This window comes from Lissotriton helveticus, chromosome 7, assembly GCF_964261635.1.
Source record: "Lissotriton helveticus chromosome 7, aLisHel1.1, whole genome shotgun sequence".
NCBI classification, from domain to species: domain Eukaryota; kingdom Metazoa; phylum Chordata; class Amphibia; order Caudata; family Salamandridae; genus Lissotriton; species Lissotriton helveticus.
The window spans coordinates 1,436,790,500-1,436,813,903 of NC_136068.1; the positions used below are offsets into that span (position 1 = coordinate 1,436,790,500).

At 46.6% G+C, this 23,404-nt stretch overlaps 1 protein-coding gene across 1 annotated transcript in view; it reads right to left on the reverse strand.

Moving 5' to 3' along the window:
• Window positions 1-23,404, reverse strand: part of LOC144769513 (olfactory receptor 1f45-like) — a 118,071-nt gene that overhangs the window by 90,850 nt on the left and 3,817 nt on the right. The gene's annotated exons all lie outside the window — the stretch shown is intronic.

The following is a 23,404-nucleotide window of genomic DNA, read 5'->3' on the forward strand; positions in this document are numbered from 1 at the left end:
TTATTTTGTGTGTGGTCAGACCGCATATGTTCGCCTGCCCCTCGATTGGGATGGAACATGTTATATTGCTTTCCTACTGCCACCAGTTTTTCTAGCCCCATCCGATTATCACAGAAACACACATCTAGTACACATTAGACATAAAAGGGAGACTGAGTCCCCAATTGTCGATCAAACTGAAACTGCTCTAGAACAGTACCAAGACTTCAATAAAGGTTTCTTTTTCTTTATAGGCCCTGTCCAGAATAGTAAGTTAATACGTAGGCTAACCAGAACCCTTGAAGCAGTAGTGAATGAAACTACTTCCGCTCTAGGTAACTTAACTGAAGAACAATCTGCTATGCGTTTTGTCGTGCTCCAAAATCGTCTCGTTCTTGACGTCATACTGGCCGATAGAGGAGGAGCTTGTAGAGTCATCGGATCTAGTTGCTGCATTTTCATTCCTAATAACGCACCGTCTGTTTATTCAGCTATAACCAGACTTCATAACATTGCCCATCAGTTACACCAGAATCCAGGCACCTGGACATGGTCCGGTTGGCTCTGGAGTATAATATCTGCCTGGGGATGGAAAGTATTGTCATTCCTAGGTATAGCAGTAATGATCATATTCAGTTGCTGCCTCTGTTTACAATGTGGCCCTGCGATTTGCGGCATGTGTGCTACCTCTTGTATTCCTAGTCCTAAATCCCGTTCCAAGACAATTCGAGACGAGCAAATGATGCTATATGAACAGATAGATGGTATCATGAATATTGACGTTTCCTGATGGAAACGTAGGGCACAAGGAGGGAATGTGGAAAAGTGAATTTTGCCATGTTATATGTGCCTACGTGTTCCCCATCCTATGTTATATGTGCATGATCGATATGCATATATCCCCCTATGATCGATTAAAGACGCAATTGTGGTTGTGTCCAGCTCTAGTATGCCAGTTTCCAGTTCTCGTGAAAGCAACGAATATTAGGCCTATGTTGCCACGTTTCACAGTGTGCACGTTAATTCATTGAATTGTCCCCGTTTTCTAGGCCTCAAAGGGCCCGGACACCAGATTCAAGCTCCAGTCTCCTGAACCCACTCCGAGGAGCGATACAGCCCCCACCTGCATCCCTGACCCTTCACTTACTTCCTGCCAAGCAGCGCGGTGCCCGGCCTGGCTCTGCCTGCCTGTCTGCCAAGAATATGTTATGCTTCTAGTTATCAGTTCAGCTTTCCTTCTTTGCATTCCTAAGCTACTGAACCGCATCAACAGTTCCAGCTATGGTCTAGTCTTTCTGCCTCCATGTAAGAGAAATACTGTATTAATATTCATAGAATATTCATAGCACACGCAATACATGTAAGAATAAGGCATACACCAGCCTTAGTGTCAAGTAGCTTTTGCCCTGATAACTTTTAGATTCTATCAACATGTACTCCAAACACCAGATACCAGATATGATATAAGTACATGTCGTCCTGACACCGCAGACTTTTAGTCTCCTCTTCTAGTGCAGAAGTCATAGCCCCAGTTCTCCCTGGTAACACGTCATTGCCCGTTTGCGCGCACCACTAGGTTAAAGGTCTCAGCTGCTCTCAGGTAGCCCCCTCCATGTTTCCGCCCCATTCATGACACTTCTATGACGTTCTCATCACATGTCCACGTGCACGCCCTGTGCACGCCTTCTCTTCACGCCCATGTCTTCTTATCTTACGCTTGTCACTAGTTACGCCTACTGTATGTAATGTAATTGAAATGTCTTACTATATATATGTATGTTAAACTGTAATGAGGCGCGCTGCAGCTGCCTTCCTTCCTTCCTATTTTATTTCAGGCTGTCCCGTTCCAGTCCCTTCCCTTTTGCCTGAATAAAACCTGTTCAACTCGGACACATCGGATCCTGCCTCTTATTTATTGAGCTATCTGTTATTGTTAATATAGTCAAAAATAGTCCCGGTATTATTTATTTATATACCACAGCCCTCTCATCTATTGACATGCAGGACCCTATGAGGGTTCCTGGGGGTGTTAATGTCAACCAGGTAGGTATCCTCACCCTTTTTCTCAATGAATGGATAGGGCCCACTGCACTTATCATGGAAAGCCCTAGGATCCCTTGGCTCTAACACCTACACCAACTGTCCTGGAGTATACTCAGGAATTGCAGCCTTTTCATCATACCAGTGCTTCATGAGCTCCTGGCTGGCCTCCAGTTTCCTGCCTGGCTTGTACACGTACTCTGCCATTTGAGATCCCAGGCCCTCTTACAGGGTCTCCAAACAACAGATCAGAGGGACTAAAGCCAACCACTTTTTGTGAGAACTCCCAGTAGGTATGGGAAGAGAACATCACATCTCCTCCTGAGTTTGTTGGACAAGCTATAGATCATGCCCTTCAACCTTTCCACCAGATCATTTCTCTGTGGGTTATATGGTGTAGTAAGCTTGTAAGTAACACCACATTCATCCCACATCACTTTCAGATAGTTGGGCATAACACTTGTGCCCCTATCTGAAACAACCTCTTTTGGGAAACCCACTTCGGTGAACACACCAAGCAGGGCTCTAACCACTGTAAGAGCAGTGACTGTTCTGAGGGGTATTATCTCAGGGTATGTTGTAGCATGGTCCACTACTACCAGGATATACTTATTCCTCAAGTATTTGGGTGTGTCTAGGGGGCCAACAATGCCCCGCACCCCCTTATAGGGAGTCCTAACCACTGGCAGTGGTATCAAGGGAGCCTTTGACTTTTCTCCTGTCATGCGACTGGCCTGACTGGTGACACAGGAGCTACAGAACTCCTTTACTTTCTCAGACATACAGGGCAAAACGAAATCATTCACCAACCTGTTCCAAGTCTTTCTCTACCCCAAATAACCTGCCAAGGGGATATCATGACTCAAATTCAGGTTAAACCCTCTGTACAATCTGGGGCACCACCAACCTCCTGGTGGCCCCCTCCTGTAGGTTTATGGCCTCAGTGTAGAGCATTCCATTTTCCCATTAGATTCTGAGGAGCCCATAGCCATCCCTTTCTCTTGCTTTAAGACAATCCACCACAAGACCTCAAGGGTGGGACAGTCTATCTGCCCATGACAAAACTCCACTCTGGAGTGTCCACTGACTTATGTCGGTTCTGCCAAGTCTGACAGCTCTGGCAGGGATGGAGTCCATTCCTTAGAGGCCAGATCCTCCTCCTCTGGGTCATATTCCTTCTGCACCTCTATAATTCCCTAGTCAGGCTCACCAGACCCACTGCCCTTTTCCATGGATGGTTGAGCACTTGTTCCAAGGTCTAAGTGTTCAACATTTCCCTTCTGGCCAGCCTGTGACCTGGTCACAGCATATACCCATTCAGGGAGTCCCAATATTCTCATATGGAGACCTCTCTCCACCTCTGACCATTCAAATGCTTCAAGATCGTTTCCTATCAAACACTGTGCTGAGAGTGCAGGAGAGCAACTACCGCCTGTCAAACCTCCCTATCTAAACCAACCATAGCCATAAGATGGAGTTTGGTCCTGCTGTCTGCATAAGTCACCTGATGAAACTCACCAGGTAGGACCTGCCCTTCAGACACCAGTGTGTCCATGACCATAGTCACACTTGCTCCTGTGTCTCTCAGAGCCTAAACCTCACTTCCATTGATGGTAGGCCTCTGGCTGTACTTATCCATGCTTGGAGGTAAGGTGGCCAGGGTTGCAATATCCACCACACCCAGGGACACTTCTCTGGGACACTGTCTACCCCCACACTTACACTACCAATCCCTGGGGACTGCCCACCAGACATCATCTCCTTTCTTGTGCCCTGGCTGATAGCAGACGAAGCTCTTTCCCACATTTGAGGGATCAAATAACCTACCATTCTTTCCTTGATTACCATCCCCCTTGAACTTGGATTGGCTCAGCCCCCGTTCATATTTTTGAGGGGCTCTTGAGTACTTCTTCTGTTTTTGACCTTGTGGGGAAGGGAGGGGCGCTGTCCTCCCTTTCTCTGATCACCCCTCTGGTGCTAACTAGAAACCCAGGTTCTCACCCACTCATCAGCTAACTGCGCCAGCTCCCTAAGTCTAGTCAGCTTAGAGTCCACAAGAGACTGGTGCAACTTCTCTTGTATACAATGAGTCAAAATGTTCTCTTTCAAAACAAAGTATACAATCCCTATATGTTCACTTGCTTGCCACCAATCCAATCTTCTAGTGCCTTTTAGGGGTGAGCGGAATTTGTGTAGTCGCACTACGCAAGGCTCCGCGAAACAGTAAAAAATCTCAGCCCTTTTGCGATGCTTTTTTCCTGTTCGGAACGCTATTTGCGTACCCGGTGAGAAATATCTCACGAACACGCATTTTTAAAGCGCGAACAAGCAAAAAATTCTGTGAAACCGGAGATCGTGGATTTTTTGGCAATTCCACGTTCTCCGTGGAATGCGAAATTATCCAAGTTTCGAAAATTCCGCGAGCGGAACGGAATTTGCCACCCAGGCCTTGTGCCTTTACTAAGATGTCAACAAAGTCCACCCATCAATCAATCACAGCATTTCTAAAGCGTGCTACATATCCGTGAGGGTCTCAAGGCGCTGGGGGGGGTGGGGCGCTACTGATCGAAGAGTCACGTCTTGAGAAGTCTTCTGAAGGCCAGCAGGTCCTGAGTAGGCTGGTGGGGAGAGGGTTCCAGGTCCTGGCGGCGAGGTAGGAGAAGGATCTGCCGCCAGCGGTGGCTTTCCGGATGCGGGGGACTGTGGGGAGGGCTATGTTAGCTGATCGGAGGTTTCAGGTGGGCGTGTGGAAGCTGAGACGGTTGTTGAGGTATGTAGGTCCGGTGTTGTGTAGCGCTTTGTGTGCTTGGATGAGGAGCTTGAATGTGATCCTCCTGTTGACGGGGAGCCAGTGCAGGCCTCTCAGGTGGGGTGTGATGTGGCTGCGTCGGGTGACGTCAAGGATCAGTCGTGACGAGGCGTTCTGGATTCGTTGTAGTCGTCTTACGAGCTTGGTTGTTGTTCCTGAGTAGAGGGCATTCCTGTAGTCCAGTCTGCTGGTGATGAGGGCATGGGTGACGGTTTTTCTCGTGTCGGGAGGGATCGATTTGAAGATCCTGCAGAGCATTCGGAGGGTGTTGAAGCAGGACGCGGAGACAGCGTTGACTTGCCTGGTCATGGATAGGGTGGAGTCGAGGATGACCCCCAGGTTGCGTGCGTGGTGTGTGGGTTCCGGGGCTCTGCCTAGCGATGTGGGCCACCAAGAGTCACCTCAGGCTGATGCGGTGGGTCCGAGAATGAGGACCTCCGTCTTGTCCGAATTCAGCTTCAGTCTGCTGTCCTTCATCCAGTCGGCTACGGCCTTCATTCCTCTGTGGAGGTTGGCTTTGGCGGTGTGGGGGTCTTCGGTGAGGGATATGATCAGCTGGGTGTCGTCGGCGTACGAGATGATGTTGAGGTTATGTTGTCGTGCGACATGGGCGAGCGGTGTCATGTAGATATTGAACAGCGTCAGGCTGAGGGAGGATCCCTGTGGGACGCCGCAAATGATCTCGGTGGTTTTCGAGCGGAAGGGAGGAAGGCGGACGCTCTGGGTTCTGCCGGAGAGGAAGGAAGTGGTCCAGGCCAGGGCCTTCTCTTGGATTCCGGCATCATGGAGGCGAGCTGATAGGGTGCGGTGGCAGACTGTATCGAAGGCTGGGTGTCCCTGGACCTTACCCTGTACTGTTCTGGGGTCAGATCAAACTTCTTGCCTAAGCATTGCCTCCAGCCCGAACTGCCAAGCCATGTCTTTCCTGAACCGGAATCAAGCATCCTAGGACCGGTTTCTGGCTATCAGCCGTCTTCAGCCAGGATAGCTTGACTCCAGTGGTGTGGAGAGCATGGGACTTACATCTGAGCATACCCATCCCACTCGGGGTGACAAATGCAAAACAACAGTTGATGGACAGAATGCAAACCAATGTCATACATTCACCCCAGTACAGAGATCTGGGCTTAAATCCATTGTTTTTTTGCACTCCACACCACCCCAGTTCAGACATGGCCATATGCAAATCAGCCTTGACCCTGTGCCTCATGGGAACAGTCCAGCCCGAACTGCCAAGCCATGTCTTTCCTGGACCAGAATCAAGCATCCTAGGACCGGTTTCTGGCTATCAGCCGTCTTCAGCCAGGATTATATTATTAACAGTCTCAAAGTCTCAATCATCAGAAAATGTGCTGGGTGAAACAAAGTCACTCAAGGAAACCTTAAATTGATGTAGAATCTTCAGCAGCTCTGCAGGACCATAAATGTCATAATCAGTTCTGTCCCATGCTATACCACCAGGTATAGGAACGGCAGTGATGTCTACTGATGACAAGTCTCTTTGTTCACGATGAGATGATTTGTGTGGCTTCACCTGCAAGTTGATGTTCTTACTTGCTGTGTCCATTTTACTATATTTTCCATTTATCAGCATACCCAAAGTTAGTACAAGAGTCAGCCAAAGTAGGAGAAAAAGGACTCCTAACACAATCCAAAGTTCAACCCATGGTGTTACCAGATATGTATTTTCAAGCTGATGAAAAAGTTCTGTTACTTGTTCCTTGAAAGTTTTATTTGCTGTTGTCGTTTCAGGTTCACTGGGATCCTCGGAAACGTATCAAAGTTGATGAAATAGCCAGAGGCAGTTCTGTCAATTGTTGGTATTGCATCAGGATTACTTGAAATCACTGGAACTATTTGATCCCTTGTCATATTAGTATAGTCAGATGCTATATCATTGTAGACAGGAGTGTCTTGACGAACTGTTATTTGGGTTTCAAGAGGTACAAGTTCCATGGCTTTGTTGCATAGTCCTTCTTTTCGCACTGCAGATTCTTCAAAGGTGACGAGTCTTTCAGTTTGAACCTCTTGGATAGTAGCAAGATTTGGTCATCTGCTACATCTTTGGAGTCCACTGGGCCTACTGCTTATTATCAGTCACATGATGTGGTTTTACCAGGTCGATAGATACGAACCGGTTCTCCTTTCTTCCAGCAAGGGGCGGAAGTAACATTGCTAGCACAGGTACTGGTTTTCTGTAAGAAGGCCCAAATTCCTTCTTGTCTGCGATCTTTTCTCTAACTAGATCCCCAATCATTGGAATCCAGGTAGGCCTTGCTGGGACAGGTGGTTTTTCTTCAGTGGTCGTTGGCTTCTGCAATGTGTTGCTTAGACTTCTTGTTTCATTTAAGTCCTGTAAAACAGCCAAACGGTCTTTGATATCGAAGGGTTTTTGTTCTACCACTGAAGTATGACGGTCGAGGTCTTCGACAATCATTCTAGTACCACAAAGGATTTCATATGGAGTGATTCCACCCAGAGAATTTCTTGGCAGATTATTTAAACTACGTTGGACACTTATTAGATGTTTGACCCACCCGTCACCCGAGCCTAATACCCTAGCTGTTATAGATTGCTTTATGTCTTGTTTTTTTCTTTCCACTACCGAATTTCCCTCAGGATGGAATTGAATTGAGTACCGCAATGCAACGCCCAGAATGGCCATGGCCTCTTTGTAAGCTCGAGAGCTAAACGCAGGACCCTGGTCAGAGTGTAGCGTGCCGATTGTGTATGTGCCGATAAAGACTCGCAAATCTTTTATAACAGTTCGGGTGTCAGCCGAGCGCTGAGTCCACATCCAAAGGAATCTTGAGCATGAATCCACTGCGACCATGATATATGTATATTTGCCATCCCTCTGTAATGGACCACAGGGATCCAGGTAAATGCACGCTAGTGGTTTATCTGAAATAAGAAGGGGCGTCTGCGCCGGGCGTTTTACTGTTGAAACCTTCATTTTTTGGCAGATTTCACATTCTAGAACATAGTTTATAGTTTGTTTCCTCACGCGCGTCCACCAGTATCTCTGTTTTAATATTGACACTGTGGCAGAAACACCTGCATGTGCAGAGGCGAGCCCTTCATGTGCTGCTAAGATTAGTCCTAATCTATGTTCCATGTTTGGAATTACTCTATCCCCCACTCCAGGGATTCGATCAAAAGGAACATTATTTGCCTCAGTTATATATGAGTACTTGAGTGGAAAACCTTTCGGTAATGTTCTACCGCTGATTTTGTTGTAAGCGGTGACAGCTTGCATTATTTCGCTGTCTATTTTTGTTTTTGAACGAGTGATTGCAGCTACTGAAGCCGTTTGCACAACTGCCTTCGCGGCTTCATCAGCCAATGAATTCCCTGCATTGTGAACGCCATCACGCTGATGACTCAGTGTATGGATCACGTGAGTCTTTGTAGTTCTTTCTGTAATTGAACTTCTTGTTCCCAAAGCAACTTATGCTTGATTGTGCCGCTTTTTGCATCTTTGAAACCGTTTTGAATCCAGTTCTGCAAGTATTCATTGTAGGATTGAACGCAGTAATACGAATCGCACACTATGAGTGTGGGGAATTCGCAATCGGTATTTTCAAGCGCCATCTTGAATGCCTGTAGTTCAGCTCACTGAGCTGTACAGTCTCCGAGAGATTGTGTTTTTGTGACCATGGGTCGGAATTTACCATCGTGCCAGCGACCTTAAACAATCCCGCATGCATCACTATAAGCCTATTGCGGGCTGTGCTGATCCGTATGTATAAATTATACAATCGTATTGTTCTAGAGGCAGAATCTCAGTGGGCAGAGGACAGTCTTGTTCGTATTGTAGAAATTCTTGAGTTTTCAAGTAGGGGTCAAAAACGTTTTCAACGTCTGTTCCAGCAAGAGAATTAACCCATTGTATCCATCTCAGATGTAAAGCCTTTGCATTCGGAATGCTTACTTTTGTCACTGCCTCTAAGGCTGGTACAGGTGTAACGACCATTATGCATTTTCCCTGTGCGAGGGCTCTCTCTTTTGCTACTGCAATCTGAACCGCTGTCAGAATTTTTTCTGTAGAAGTGAATTTTATTTCAGCTTGTGTGTACGTGTGTGATTTATAAGCTATTGGTATTTTTTCACCTTCATTAAAGGTGAAGTACGTGAATCCGCATCTTCCTGGGATGATTCGGATTACAAGGTTGCGTATGTTTACGAGAGTTTGCAAATGTGTTGTTGCTAACATGTCTGTTTGTACTGAACGCAAAATTTCTGTGTGTTTTTGAGTCCAATTAGTAGTTTTGAAATCAGCTTTGATTAGTTTGTAGAGTGGTTTAATCCTTCCTGCGTAATTTAGAATGTAAATTCTTCCGAAATTCAGGAAACCTAGAATTGACTGTACGTTTTTCAGCATTTTTGGAGGTTGGAGCAGCGCCCACTTTTCTAAAATGTTCGCTGCCAGACTTTTGCCTTTACTTGAGAGTTCGTATCCTAAGAATAGGAGAATGAGGTGGGCAATTCGTGATTTCTTAAAATTTAATTTGTACCCTTCAGATGCGAAGCCAAGAATTATGGTGTTCACTCTGTTCAAGTGCCTGTCCAAGTCATCGTCTGTTAGATAGATGTCATCGACATAAGATAATGCCTCATCATCATACGTTTGTAGGAACTCTGTTACTCTGGCTAAAAATAACCCTGGACTATTCTTGAATCCCTGGGGGAGACGACAGAAGTGGCGCTGTGTCCCAATGATTGAGAAAGCGGTCAAGTACCTGCTTTCCTGTGCAATGTTTTGACAGAAGAAACCATTAGAAATATCTAATGTGGTTTTACAATTTTTACGCACGATGTTATTCATCAGTGCTGTACTGTGTGCATTTTGTACTGCAAAAGTTTTGCAACAAGTGTTTAAATGTCTGTAGTCCAACACTAGACGATATGTATTGTCTTGTTTGGAGACAGGAAACAAAGGATTGTTCATTGACAAGGTGCATGTGTCAATCACCCCTTGGTATTCAGTTGATCTAAGATCTTCCTGACCTGTTTTGTAGCTTTTTGCTTAACTGGATACTGCCTCTGAGCAGTTGGTTGATTTTTCAACTGGATCTTATGGTGAGGAGAATCCTCATCCCTTCCCACAGGATTTTTATATAATGCTGGAGCCTAGGCTACAGCCCATTTTCTGGCATAGGTGTCTTTTTTATGAATTGGAATATTTGAGAAATCTGGCATAATGATGTCTTCGCCATGTGGGCACTCCCTGACAAATTCTGGTGGCCAGTCTTTTTCGGCTAGAAGAATGTCATAACCCTTAGAGAGCTTCTCCCAAAAGAGTGCTCTTATTTTCCTAGTTATATCCCCCTCCATCCAGAGCGTTATTTCATATAACTTATGGGGTACACTAACCCTGGTATCTGCAGTTTCAACTTGAATGTATTCATTCAAGTCCACTGTCTCCAGATGATCCTTCAGAATCTTGCGAGCTATGATAACTTTTGCTGCGCTGTCCAGCATAGTCTGAGCCCACTCCCCGTTCTTAAGTTGTGTCCTCAAGATCCTCGGCATGTCTGATTTTTAGACCTGCTACCTTCTTTTTGGTTAATTGGGTTTTCTTATTTTTTGGAACATGTTGATCGTCTTTGGACTTCACACGTTCTTCTTTTTATTCTGACCATTCTCTTCTTTCCGATTTCTGTGAGGGAGTCTGAAAGGTACGAGAGTAACGTGTATCAGTATCTTGATATCTATCAGGTTTTCTCAAATTATCCCTGTTCCCGAGGTTATACCTCTTTTTAGAGGGCTCCTTTTGAGGAGACCTTCCTCGGGACTGAGAGCGCTTCTCTTTGGGAAGAGTCTGTTTAGTGTTTTCCCACTTCTTTTTAGGAGTAGTGAGAGTATTTTTAATAAAAACCTTTTCAGGATTTTCTGTTAGTTGGGGTTTTACTGGTTTCCCACCCAAACTATCTCTACCTTGTTCTTCATAGGATTTTTCAATTATTCTGGCCAGTTCATACGGTTGCTCAGTTACATCAAGTTCTTTTAGTTTTTGGCGGATCGCCACGGATGCTGCTTCACCTTTAATATTAGCTAATATTATAGCTGAGACCTGTTTGAAACCTTTAAGTAATTTCATACCCAGATTCAAAGCATGCTCTGACCCGTATTCATTTTGAATCTGTTTTAGGACGTCTGGTATTACTGCCATAGACGGAACACCGGGTGTTTTTGTGTAAATTGCAGAAAAGACTGTACCCCAAGTGTCACAGTCCTCCAGGTGTGGTGCGATCCCCATTAGTAAACAGATTGTTAGAATCCCGTGTTTCTCATGAGGTGTACTATCAGGAAATACTGCCTCTATTTGAGTAATTTTTTGAGCTAACCAGAAGGGAATTTGTTCCCGTTTTGCGGGTAATTTACCAATGACTGATTGTATAGACTGTGGTGTCATTTTATTTGTGTTCCCCTGGTGAGGGGTGTGTTGTGGAATCTTTATAGCAGGTTGGACTGTTAAAGTCTGCATGACTTATTGTGGAGAAGTGTGGCTCAATGGTAAGAGCGGCAGACCCTGATGCAGAAGTCTGGCCCGGGACCAGGGTTCAATTCCCGCCTCGGCGGGTCTCGGACTCAATTTCCTCGGACCTGATCATTCTCGCCTCGGTGCCTATTCTAATCATAAGTCTCTCTGCAACTCTGGGCAATAGCTTGCTTAATCTCCACAACGGCCCCAACAATGCTAGGATGCCTGGCTTCACCTTGGGGGTGCCCAGGAGTGGGCACTTCACAGGGAAAGGCCAGGAAGGGTTCCTCAGCGGTATTCGTACAAGCGCCGAGGGGCCTCCGGGTAGTCGTGCGCTATACAAGTACCTCTACATTTACATTTACATTTACTTAATGAACCAATTGTCTATGTATTTTGATTAGTTGTTTTAGTTGAACTAATAATCTGGACCTGTCATTCCTTCAATGGCAGGGTGTGGTGTATAGCTGGCTAGTACCGGCCATGTTGCTCCTGGTCTACCTAGTGGACCGAGCCTGGTAATGTGATTTTGATGTTGTAGGGCGCCTTTAAACCAGAGCGCATGCTCTTGGTATGTTAATCGAATTTCAACATCCTCGAAAGGAGTGTATTTCGCTGGAAGTTCCTCTATCTTGTAGAAGTGGAACACGTGTGTTAATGGATTTGCTTCTGGGAAGATAATCCATGAATAGAATACCTCTGTCTGCCGATATTCATGTGCCTCTATGACAAATATCACCCTACCACCTCTCGATGATAGGCTATTTGTTATAAGCTTTATAGTGATGGTTTTCCGGGAATATTATAGCATCCGCATCGTCTTCATTAAAACATGTAACGTCAAAACCTGGTCGAGCTGCTGCAGCTCCACCGGTTTCGTTGTTGTTTCTTGTAGGTCTACCGGTCTTGGTATCACTATCTGACATTTTGTTGACTGAAAGTTTGCAGAGCAAATTTCAAGGAAACAAAGATAAGGTGCACAATATTTTGGAACACTGCATCCTTCAACGTTTAACTAACCAAAAACTAATACATAGGATTTTCGTCCCACTCAGTTATGGCGGATATTATCCTTTCACCTACTTCAGACGTCTATTGGAGTATTTTACGGGAAAAAGAAGTCTCTGTGAAAAGCACGACTGAGTTACTCTAGTATCTAGCGTTAAATTAGTGCCTTACCAAATGTTGGGGTGCCATGTAGTGTAGTTCCTATATTCCCAATAGGCTCTGCACATTGGAATAATATATCCTATAGAATTGACGTAGGACTTAGGTCGACTGGGTCTCTATCGAATATATTAGACTTCATTGTGAGTGCCAGCTAGCTCAGAGGTCACTAGAAACGTTCTCGGATACACAAAAAGGGATTAGTTTCTGACAACCGCATAAACATGACAACTTTGTTTTCCCAAGATAAAACGTATCTTCAGAGTCATGGAAACAATAGATAGATATTTTACTTAGTCAATCGTGCATGCTTCGTTTCACCAGAGGTGCAGAGAAATAGAGAGACGGACGTTTTCAAAAAAAGTATTTATTGAACAAACTTTTTTCTCATGCAGAAGAAATAAACTGCTACAATCGTAATACTGGCTGCAAAGTATAATACGTACAGCAAGAAGAGTATTATGAAATAATACTGTAAAAGCATGGTATGGTTTCTAAGCCTTAAAATACATACATAAATAAATAAAGACTAAAAGTACTCAACTGGTGCTACTAAAGTACGCCTACCCCAATGTACCTAACCCAAGTCTAGTACGAGGGAAGAAGTAAGTATGGTGTAGCATAGGTTTAGTATTCTTTGCCAAGAATCTATCCAAGATTTCTCTTAGGGTCTAATCAGCTCCGTACCTTGGTTTAGAATGAAGGAGGTCTGGTATCTCTCTGTCTTGGGAATCGATTTCCCAACACCCCGCAAGGAGAGCTTGGAAACACTGGAGCTGGATTTCTCGGCAAGAGAATAGACAGCGTCTCTCTCAGTGCGTCAGCTGGAGGGTCGGCTTCCATCGGCACTTGCTGTGGCGAGCTGCGTCGGGCAAGTAGATAGTCGAACTGCTCCAAACCACTGTGTGTTTGCTAGAGCAAGTGTGGGCATATTTATACCTTGAAGGTGCCTGGTTTGACGTAAAGTTGGACATAATAACATCAGCAAAGAACTCCAAGGGAATGGTAGTTCTTTGAAAACTCCATGAGTTCTTGGCCAAATCCATTTTCAAGCAAGGGGAAGTCCCTGACTGCTGAAGCAGAGTTTTCCAAGAAATTGTTGTGGCTTTTCGGAACTAGTGGAAGTATCCATGCCTGTATTTGAGCTGCATGGGCTATGCCTAAATATGGTTATGATTTCTATGCCTATATAAGGGCAAGGTGATTTGTACCTATATAAGGGCATGAATCGGGAAAATTACACTAGGGTCCTAAAATGCTATACAACACCCACTCCACTTTATTATGTTTGACATTACTAAATTCTAAGCATTTAAAACATATCTAAAGCATCCGTTTACAATCCCACCCAAAATACTCAAAATGCATTTGAAATGGTTGCACACGAAGATGAGCATTTGTGCTGTACGCATTTTTAAAGGCAATGGTTTCATTCAAAGTATATAGTATGACATTGGAAATGCTATCTGAATGAATCACGAAATTACATTTATGAAATGGCTCTTAAATGTAGAAGAAAAGGTCGAGACCATCCGCCCATAAGCTACATGAACCTCTGCCCCATCCCACAGCACAGCTGCAGCCCACCGATGCCAGGCCTATTGACTGCCAATATGTGACAGCCACCACAGCTTGCACAGTGACCGTCAGCTCTGCAACAAGCACCACCCTGCTGTGCACCGCAGCCCTTGTCTCATCGACGCCACTGGACAACCGCCACCGGGTTGCTGCCTGCACCACAACATGATGGCACCGCACGCTGCACTGCTCCGATTCACACCGCAGCCTCAACGACTGCTGCCGCCGCCGGCCTACTCCGCCATGGTCAGCCAGAACAAAAAAAAATGTTTACAAGTCTTCTGACACCGATGCCGGCCCACACTGACGCCGACGACCGAAACTGTTGTATTTGGTTGTTTTCAGCACCACTGTACCACTGGACAGAGCTACCGGCTTCAAGGAGCTGCATTTTTAAGGTTATTCTTGCAAAGTGCATATTTTGATTATTGTATGTTTAACCTTTATAATTTTGGTCTTGTTTTACCTTAAAAAATATTCGATGTTTTCTAAACTGGTGTGGTGTCCGTTTGTGGTGTTTTCAGTTTATTACTGTATGTTGTGGGCAAATGCTTTACACACTGCCTCTGAGAAAAGCCTTACTGCTCGTGCTAATCTACCGAGGGGGTGAGCAGGGTTATTTTCAGTAGTTTATCCCCCTTATCCTGACTAGGAAGAATGGTCCCTACTTGGACAAGGTAACAACCTGCCAACTAGACACCCCCCATTTCTAACATTGGTTGTCAGCGGTGAGGATAGGACTTGCGTTCACACTTGACCTACAGTGATTGGTGTACAGTACTACCATATCGCAGACCATTACGTACCACATACTGTTTCTTTGTTGGTCATTTTAGGTCTCGCCTACGTAGTGCGCATGCACTGCATAGGCAAAAAGACCTTTAGCAATCGCTTCGGCTTTTCGGCCAAAAACGTGCACGCTTTCCATTGCCTTCAATGGCAACACGTTCACGTTTGGCGATTCACTTGTGGGAGCGCGCGGTGCCATATAGTAACAATTATTGCTCCTGGCGCTGCTCGCTCTCGCAAGTGAAACGCTTTCACTTTTGCTGACACTTTTTTTTTATCTAGCACTCCCCCCACTTGTTTTTTTTAATTGGAGACTCCTGCCGGCACTTGTTCTTAAGATGCTAACGGTATTTACCATGCCACGTCTAGCCAATAAGATGCTAAAGGGGTGTTTGAAAAGGATTGGAGAAATGCTTCATCGGTGCATTTTATTTCACTTAGCCAATTCCAAGGTATCAAAATGGTGTGCTTGGAAGCGACTGGAGCCCTGTTACGGGGCCTTCTCTCGAAGGCTCCATGTTTTCCCAGTGGCTGTGCTATGCGATCAGCCATATTTATGTTCACTGTACTTTTCTCACCCTGGGGGCATGGCTGCCATGTCTGGGCCATTGAGAAGGCTAGGCTTCTCCTCTCCCCTACTGCTGCGCCGCCACCGCTGGATTCCAAAGGAGGCTTTTTGTCATGCAACTGGAATCTCAGATCCCCCCTCCCCCTGTGAGGGCCATTCTCATGCAGATGCATAACAATGCAGCGTGATTCTTACACTGCAGAACCCGATATTTGTTCCTCGATCCCACACTCCTTACCACCCACCCCCATATGCACCACTTTATTCCCCAAGACCCGGAACCACAGGGGAATGTGCAGGTGCACTGGCGGAGTTCACAGCCCTCCTTCCTGGGAGCCCAGCCACATGAAGCCGCGAGTCACCCTTTTACGTACAGCTTAATGCATAAATGCCAACATACTGTTTTTATTTCAAAACCATCCTTTTCCTACATCAAAATGTTGGCATGTCTGCTAACGCGCAGGGCATGGGACTGTGAAGCACATCTTTTGGAGCGCAGTCACACACAATTATATTACCGTGTTTAGCAAACACGCATCTTCAAAACCTGTCACTAAAAAGCATTGTGAGCCCCCTGGGAGCGCCGTGCACTGCTTGTTGGTTGTGTGTTTTGCTGCGTAGTCTGCTGGAGCCAGAGCGCACGAGCCCAGTCCCCCTGTCACGCTGTCTGTCTCTCAGTGGTTGAGGTGCACGTGCACATGTCTGGGTTTTAGGTGCAAACATATGCTCTGCTTGCTGGTGTCAGGACCGCTGCATGTAGGCGCAGCATACGTGTAATAGCCCACCATGTATATAGTAGACGAACTCCAGAGTGGGAATAAATCACTTCATTGGTCTCAGGCAGCGAAACCGCTTGTAGCCTTCACAACTAAACTGCCTTGATGCTAAAGCCCCCTTCCATTCCAACCCAGAGCATGTTTCCTACATTCCATTACATCACATTACTACATTAATCCCCCTCCACTTTTTGCGAGCGCACAGAATGACATTGCTCCTCAGCAGAGAATTACAGAACAGGCAGTTAGAACATACATAAAATGCAATTTTAAAACCCAGAAGCTTGCCTGTTAATTAAATTGCTTTTTTGAAACAACTGCTAACTATCCCTGCTTTGTAGAACATAAAAAGCCCCTCCTGCCGTTTTCAGTCGACCCTCTATAACAAGCATTGGCATAGCCAAAAGGTCTCGCTGTTGGGACCTTGTAAGTATTTAGTTATGCAGCATAATATCCTTCGTGCACCAACATAAACTGGTGCATGACTAAACACTTATATGGTCCCAAAGGTGAGAACTATTGGCTATGCCTATGCTTGTTTAGATCTTGCCATTTGTTGGAAATTTGAACTTTCTATTGCATCATGCCTGAGTCAATGGCACCATCAGTTCCATCCCTGGAAGTAGCCTTTGAGGAGGAAAGGTTGGGAACCTACAACATAAAGGAGTTGAAGGCTATTTTTAAAAACCTTCAAGTCCAAATCAGAGGCCTCACCAGAAAAGAGGAGCTACAAAAGGTGCTGAGGGGCTGGGTAGCAGGCAGACATGCCAGTGAGCAATCTGGAGATCTTGGTATGGAGGCGGCCGAGACTATTCCAAGGGTTGATGTGCTTTTGCAAGGGGGGAAGCCCCAGGTCAGGCAGCAGTGGCTTGTCCCCGGAGGAGCTGGAGGACAGGTGTGAAGCCAGATGGGATGCAATGGAGCTTGAGAAGCTCAAGATAGGAAGGAGGAGAAAAGAATGACCATGAGCTTAGAGGAAAGGAGCTGGATCAGAGGAGTTGGTCAACACAGATGGTGGCAGAAATTCCTCAGTGCTCTCAGAATGAATTGTACACATCCCAAGAATTTAAGAAAGGAATTCAAAAAGGGGACTGACATTCAAAGGTGGTTTCAGGGTTATGAGTTATCTATCAACATGAATGAGGTCCCTGCAAAGAATTGGGGAGCAGGATAGTGACCTCTTTTCCCAGAAGAGGGGAGGGGCACTTTGGTGGCTTTGGGTATGTGGCAGAACCTCACCTATGCTGACATGAAGGAGACCATTCTCACCAGTTATGGTTTTACTATTGACAACTACAGGGATCAGTTTAGGTCCAGTAGGAAACTGATGCAAACACTTGGTTGTAATGTGTAGATGCTTTTTGTAGGTCACTGGATGGTTGGGGGAGGGCAGTAATGTGACATATTTTCATGGGCTCTACAATTTGATTACATGAGAGCTCTTGTCTAGTCTGCATTTTGCAAAGGTGCGCCAGCACTTGGCACTTGACTGATAGTAAGGTGACTGACCCCAGGAAGCTTGTTAAGGAGGCGAACTGCTGGGTAAGTACCAGTGTCCACAAGACGATGTATGGGGGAGACTCTGCCAAAGGTGGGCAGGGTCGCCAGCAGAAGAGATGGATGGGCAGGGGTAAAGTACAGGAGTTCTCTAAAGGGCCACAAACTAATACCCAGGGTAAAGGTTCCCATCCATCAGAAGATAAGACACCAGGAGGCTCTTCAGGGAAGCCTGCATAGACCGATTCCAGCAAGTGCTATGCCTGTGAGCAGGTTGGTCATTTGAAGGGGAATCCCAACTGCCCCAAAAAAGCACTGACACCCACCAGTGGGCAGTCCAAGCTGTTGGCTAGTGTAGCGCTTGGGGAGGAGGGGCACCCAGAGGAAGGTGGGGATCCCTCAGAAAGGACCCTTATCTCACTAGGAGAGAGTGAGATGGTCCCAGGAAACCAGGTGCCTGAAAACACAAAGTACAGAGCCTGAGTGTCCATCAATGGTAGAAGAGTAGAGACTCACAGAGATACTGGAGCCAGTGTGACTTCAGTTGTGTCACCTGGTCTCTAAGGAGCAAGTAGACGCCAGGGCATTCCACCAAGCAGTTGCTGTGGACAACTCAGAGTGGTGGTGCAGGTTCCCTTTGAATGGAGGAAGGGGTCTCAGGTCCCTTGAGGGTGATTGTGAGCCTTACCATGCCTGTAGATCATCTACTAGGTAACAACCTGAATCAGTCCTTTTGGGAGGTTGCGGACCTCAGGTCTCACTTGGAGATGCTTGGGTTGCCAGAGTGGGCATTCGTGACCACTCAGTCCACGGCACCCAATACGGGTTATCAGAAGGGCCTGGAGCCTGATACAGTGACCCAGGTGACTTCCAAGAGAAAGGGCAGGGGGCATGGGAAACTTGCCTCTGAATTTCCCAGACTTTGAGGGGGAACCAGGTGCCTATTTGGGGGCAAGTGGCTGAACTGGGGGACTTATCTGAGGTAACCCATTGGTAGCAAGAAGGTGGACCCACCAGGTAAGAATTATGCAGGGAGCAGAAAGAATACCCTTCTCTAGAGGGTTTGCGGCAGCAGGCTGAAAACCAGACAGCTGATGATCAGCCTGGACCACACCGTATCTACTGGGAGAATGGTCTCCTGTACTGCTGCGAGCCTAAGCTCGCTGAGCCTGGGTCAACCCATGTGTTGGTGGTACCCCAGCGCTTACTGGGTATGGCTCATGATATGCCTTTGGCAGGACATCTGGGGCAGAACAAGACCTTTGACAGGTTTGTCAACCACTTCTTCTGGCCCCAAATATGAAGGCAGTCAGATGCAAATTGTAGGTCTTGCCAGACTTGCCAGGCAAGTGGTAAGAGTAGGAGGAAGTGTAAGGCTCCTCTCCAAACGTTTTTAGTTGTTGGCATCCCTTTTGAAAGGGTAGAGAGGGACATTGTGGGGTCACTGAACAACAGGTATGTCCTAGTCTTAGTGAACCATGCCACCAGATACCCGGAGGCTATCCCTCTCAGGACAATGATGACGCCAGTAGTGGGCCGGGCACTAATGGGGCTCTTTTCCCACGTGGGGTTCCCGAGAGAGGTGGTATCTGAACGGGGTACCAATTTCATTTCGAAGTATTTGACATCCCTATGGGAGAAGTGTGGTGTAAGTTACAAGTTCACCACTTCTTACCACCCCAAGGTAATGGATTGGTAGAAAGGTTCAACTAAACCCTAAAAGGTATGATCAAGGGTCTAACAGTACCCATGATGAGTAAGTGGGACGTCAACCTACTATGCCCTCTCTTTGTATACAAGGATTGGTTTGTCGGGGTCCTCTGCAGAGGGAGATTTCGTAAACTGGACTGCATCCAGGTGGCTTCCTCTCTGCCTCTTTCTTCAGTAGTCTGCTTTCCAGTAGAGAAAATGTGTATCCAAGTTCTGGATGTAGACAGCTAGAGCAGGATGCACAGGCTCTGCAGACCAGACCATACATTCTGCCCGTCTGATCACAGACACTCCTAAATTTGCCTTGGTAGCTCAGGACTTAGTAAACCTTCACTGGCTACCAATTCGCAAGAGAATTGTTTTTAAAGCACTCTGCATGGTCTTCAAAGCCCTGCATGATACGGGCCCTAGATGCATGAAACTGCTCTTCCACTGGCATAAACCAGCAAGAACCCTGAGATCTGGGGAGCTGGCGCTGGTGACAGTCCCCAGAGTTAAAAAAGCACGCTGGGGCGGCAGGAGTTTCTCCCTCGGTGCAGCAGAGGCATGGAACAAATTGCCACTCAACCTCAGACAATCCTCGGACCTTATGGCTTTTAGGAGAGAGCTTAAGACCTGGCTCTTCACTCACTAAGTTCTCTGACACCCACACACTCTGGTCCAATCACGCTAGCGCCAGGACACCTCCGGGTAACAGAGCGCTCTACAAATGTGATAATAAATAAATAAATACATTATAATCTTTTCTCGTAGCCAGAGAATTGGCAGACTAGGGATAGTGTGGTCTCTTAATTGACCCTACATTTTTTCCTTGATATTCCAGAAGGCCATGATATCTCCCCTCACTCTGTGGGACTGGGTGCATACTGTGAATTTCGTGTCAGATGGCGGAGTTGCTGCTTGTACAGTATCTTAGAAAAGATGGCAACCCTGGGCCCGATTCACAGAACTAACTTAAGACAAAATCCTAAACTTACTACCATTTTGGTATTCACAGAAGGCACTTACTAATTTTGGCATTCACAGAAGGCACTTACTCATTTAGGTATTCTCAGAAGTTAGGAGTCCTAACTTTAGGACTCCTAAATGCCTTCTGTGAATACCGAAAGTCTTGAAGTTAGGATTTTTCTCAGTTTTGGAGTAGTAAAGTTAGAACTCCTAACTTTACTTCCCCTAAACTTAGAAAAATCCTAACTTTAAGACTTTCGGTATTCACAGAAGGCATTTAGGAATCCTAAAGTTAGGAGTCCTAACTTTACTACTCCTAAACTGAGAGAAATCCTAACTTTAAGACTTTCGGTATTCACAGAAGGCATTTAGGAGTCCTAAAGTTAGGACTCCTAACTTCTGTGAATACCGAAATAAGTATGTGCCTTCTGTGAATACCAAAATGAGTAAGTGCCTTCTGTGAATACCAAAATGGTAGTAAGTTTAGGATTTTGTCTTAAGTTAGTTCTGTGAATCGGGCCCCGTCTCCATGGAAGATGGCCATGCACAGATCTCCTTCTGGTTCATATCGAACATCTACTTTGGGACCCTCTAGGCCCTTAGGTACCACCCAGTACACCTGGCGGTCCCTGTGGCTCTAATAGTGCCTCTGCCAGGTGTGTTCATCTTGGGTAGGCTGGGCTTAAGTACTATGGAGTAAAGGGCAGCTCTACAAAAGTATGAAGGTGTGTACCTGACTTTTTGGGGGAATATGTAATCATTGGAAAGAAGCACCAACAAACTTTAACATGAGGAGCCTAGCCAGCGAGCGTGATGGTCGCCTTTTAGCTCGGCTCCGTCGGCCCTCCGGCTAACCCCGAATATCCTGCATCTTATCCTGTGCTGAGACGATACATCATTACAGAAATTGAAATATTGCGATTTGTTTCAACTCACCGTTCTGTCCGGAAACCTCTGTGTGCTGTGGATCCGCGGCTGTACCCTCGAGAAGATTGAGGCCTCCGGGAGATCGAGACCGGGACCTCGCCTGCGGGATCCGACCGGCGATGCTGAGATTGCAGGCCCCGGTCGAGAGAGTGAACCGCCGGTGAGAGCCGTTGTGCGTGTACCCCGGTGATCCTGTACCGGCCCCGCTTTGCAGACCGTGCGGCTGGAGGGGAGCGAGGTGTGTTGGGGACTGACTGTGTGAAGGGGTCCCTTCGCCTTGTCCTGCCTGGCGGCCCCGGGCCTCCGCGCTCGGCTCTCGGTCGTGGGACCTGCCGCGGATGGCAGGAGGGCCCCCCCCCCACTGCCGAACATCTACCCTTTCTGTGCCAGTGAGGCCATTGTTGGGATCCCTCCGGAGATCTGTAAAGCCCTACATTTGTGGACTGCTTTGGGGGCCGCGGTGGAGTGCTGGGCGGCGAAACTCACAAGATGGCTGCCGACATCGTAGGGAGTGTTTCGCCTTGCACCGACGACCTTTGCTGGCCGTGCTGCACGGGGGCCTGGGCATGTGCTCGCGAGCCCACGCTCGGTGATATCCTGGATGCCTTGAGGTCTTTGTATGCCGTCTTGGCCCCCGGTGCCTCTACTGACTCACTGCGGTCCGCCGCCATTTTGGGCCGACGCTCCTTCATGCACCCTTCCCGTCAGGCTGCCCCCATTGCTCTTCCCCCTCCGGCTGCTCCGAGGGTTGGTACCGCTGCTCTGCGGTTGCTGTGTGTACCGGTGGCTCTTGATTCTCCTGTTTTTCAATATCCGGAACTCGAGGACTTAAAAGTGACGAGGAGGCCTGCTTCTTCCTGGGGGACTGGCAACAGTGGTGAACGGTGGTTTGCCTCCACAACGATACTTCGCGCTTCAATCCTGGAGGGGTACTTTCGCATTGTCAAATTGTGAGACTGAACTCCTGCTCATCTTTGCCTGCGCTGCTGTCGCTGCTGCAATTGACTTGTCTCATTGATCTCCTGTATTCCATTAGTTTGTTTAATGTCTCTCGACTACGCCATTGTTGTGCTGCTCGTTGGCACTATGATCAAACTGTACTGGGTGGCCCGCTCCAAACAGTCCTTTATTGGGTTGGTTCTGTGGTTCGGAAAGGCTGGGGGTGAGATACACAATATTGACAGACTGATGGTTTCCACTTCCGTGGCGCTTGCATTGCGTTCTTGATATTGTGAGACGTATACACTGTTTCCCCCCCCGTTTCCCCCCCCCCGTGGATACCTGACATATGTGATGGTGTTGCATTGACCTTATCGTTTAATATTTGCTGGTTGGGGGAGGGTCGCAGCCGGGCGTGTTTGTTCGTATCTCTTGGCTCCTCCCTCTCACTCTCATTTTACTTTATCTTTCGTTATATTTCTTATTCTTCTATTTTTCTCTCTCTTCTATATTTCGGGTTTAGATACTGGGCGACAGGCGCGCTGCTAGGGGGGTAGGCCGTAGCCAACTGCAGGGGTGCGGGGTGGGGGGTGGGGAGGGGGGATTATTTTTCCTCTTTTGTTTCTATGGCCCTTTTTCTTCGCTCTATTGGTTTTCCTTTTGCTTTTGCTTTTTCTGCGTTTGGGATCAGTTCATTGTGTTGATCTTTGAGCTCTCATTGCTTTGTCGTACTTTATGCCTGAGCTGTTGTTGCACTGTAGATAAGACCTGGGCGGGCTTCTAATTAGTATTCATAGTGATTGTATGCATGTATATCCTGACTCTTTGATAATGTACTCATGCTTTAATTGTGGTTCTCTTACATTTTGTAAGAATTCTTGTCTGGCCCGCCCGTTCTATGGCTATCTTTTACGGCTCGGCACCTGGTCCCCACCTTTCTTTATATTATATTGCAGCTTTTTATGTTTTTGATTTCATCCTGCTTACGATAAAATTAAACCTTATTTATCCTGTAATGTACTCGTTATATGCCATGATGTCCTGACTTTGATTTGCTGCCGTGCCCCTGGGATGTTCGGCTGAATGGCAGTGTTCACTTTTACGTCAATAAAGGTTTTCAAAAAAAAAAAAAAAAACTTATTAAACCAGGGAAATTAGTTTAAAACATTTAAACATCTTATTCTGTATAC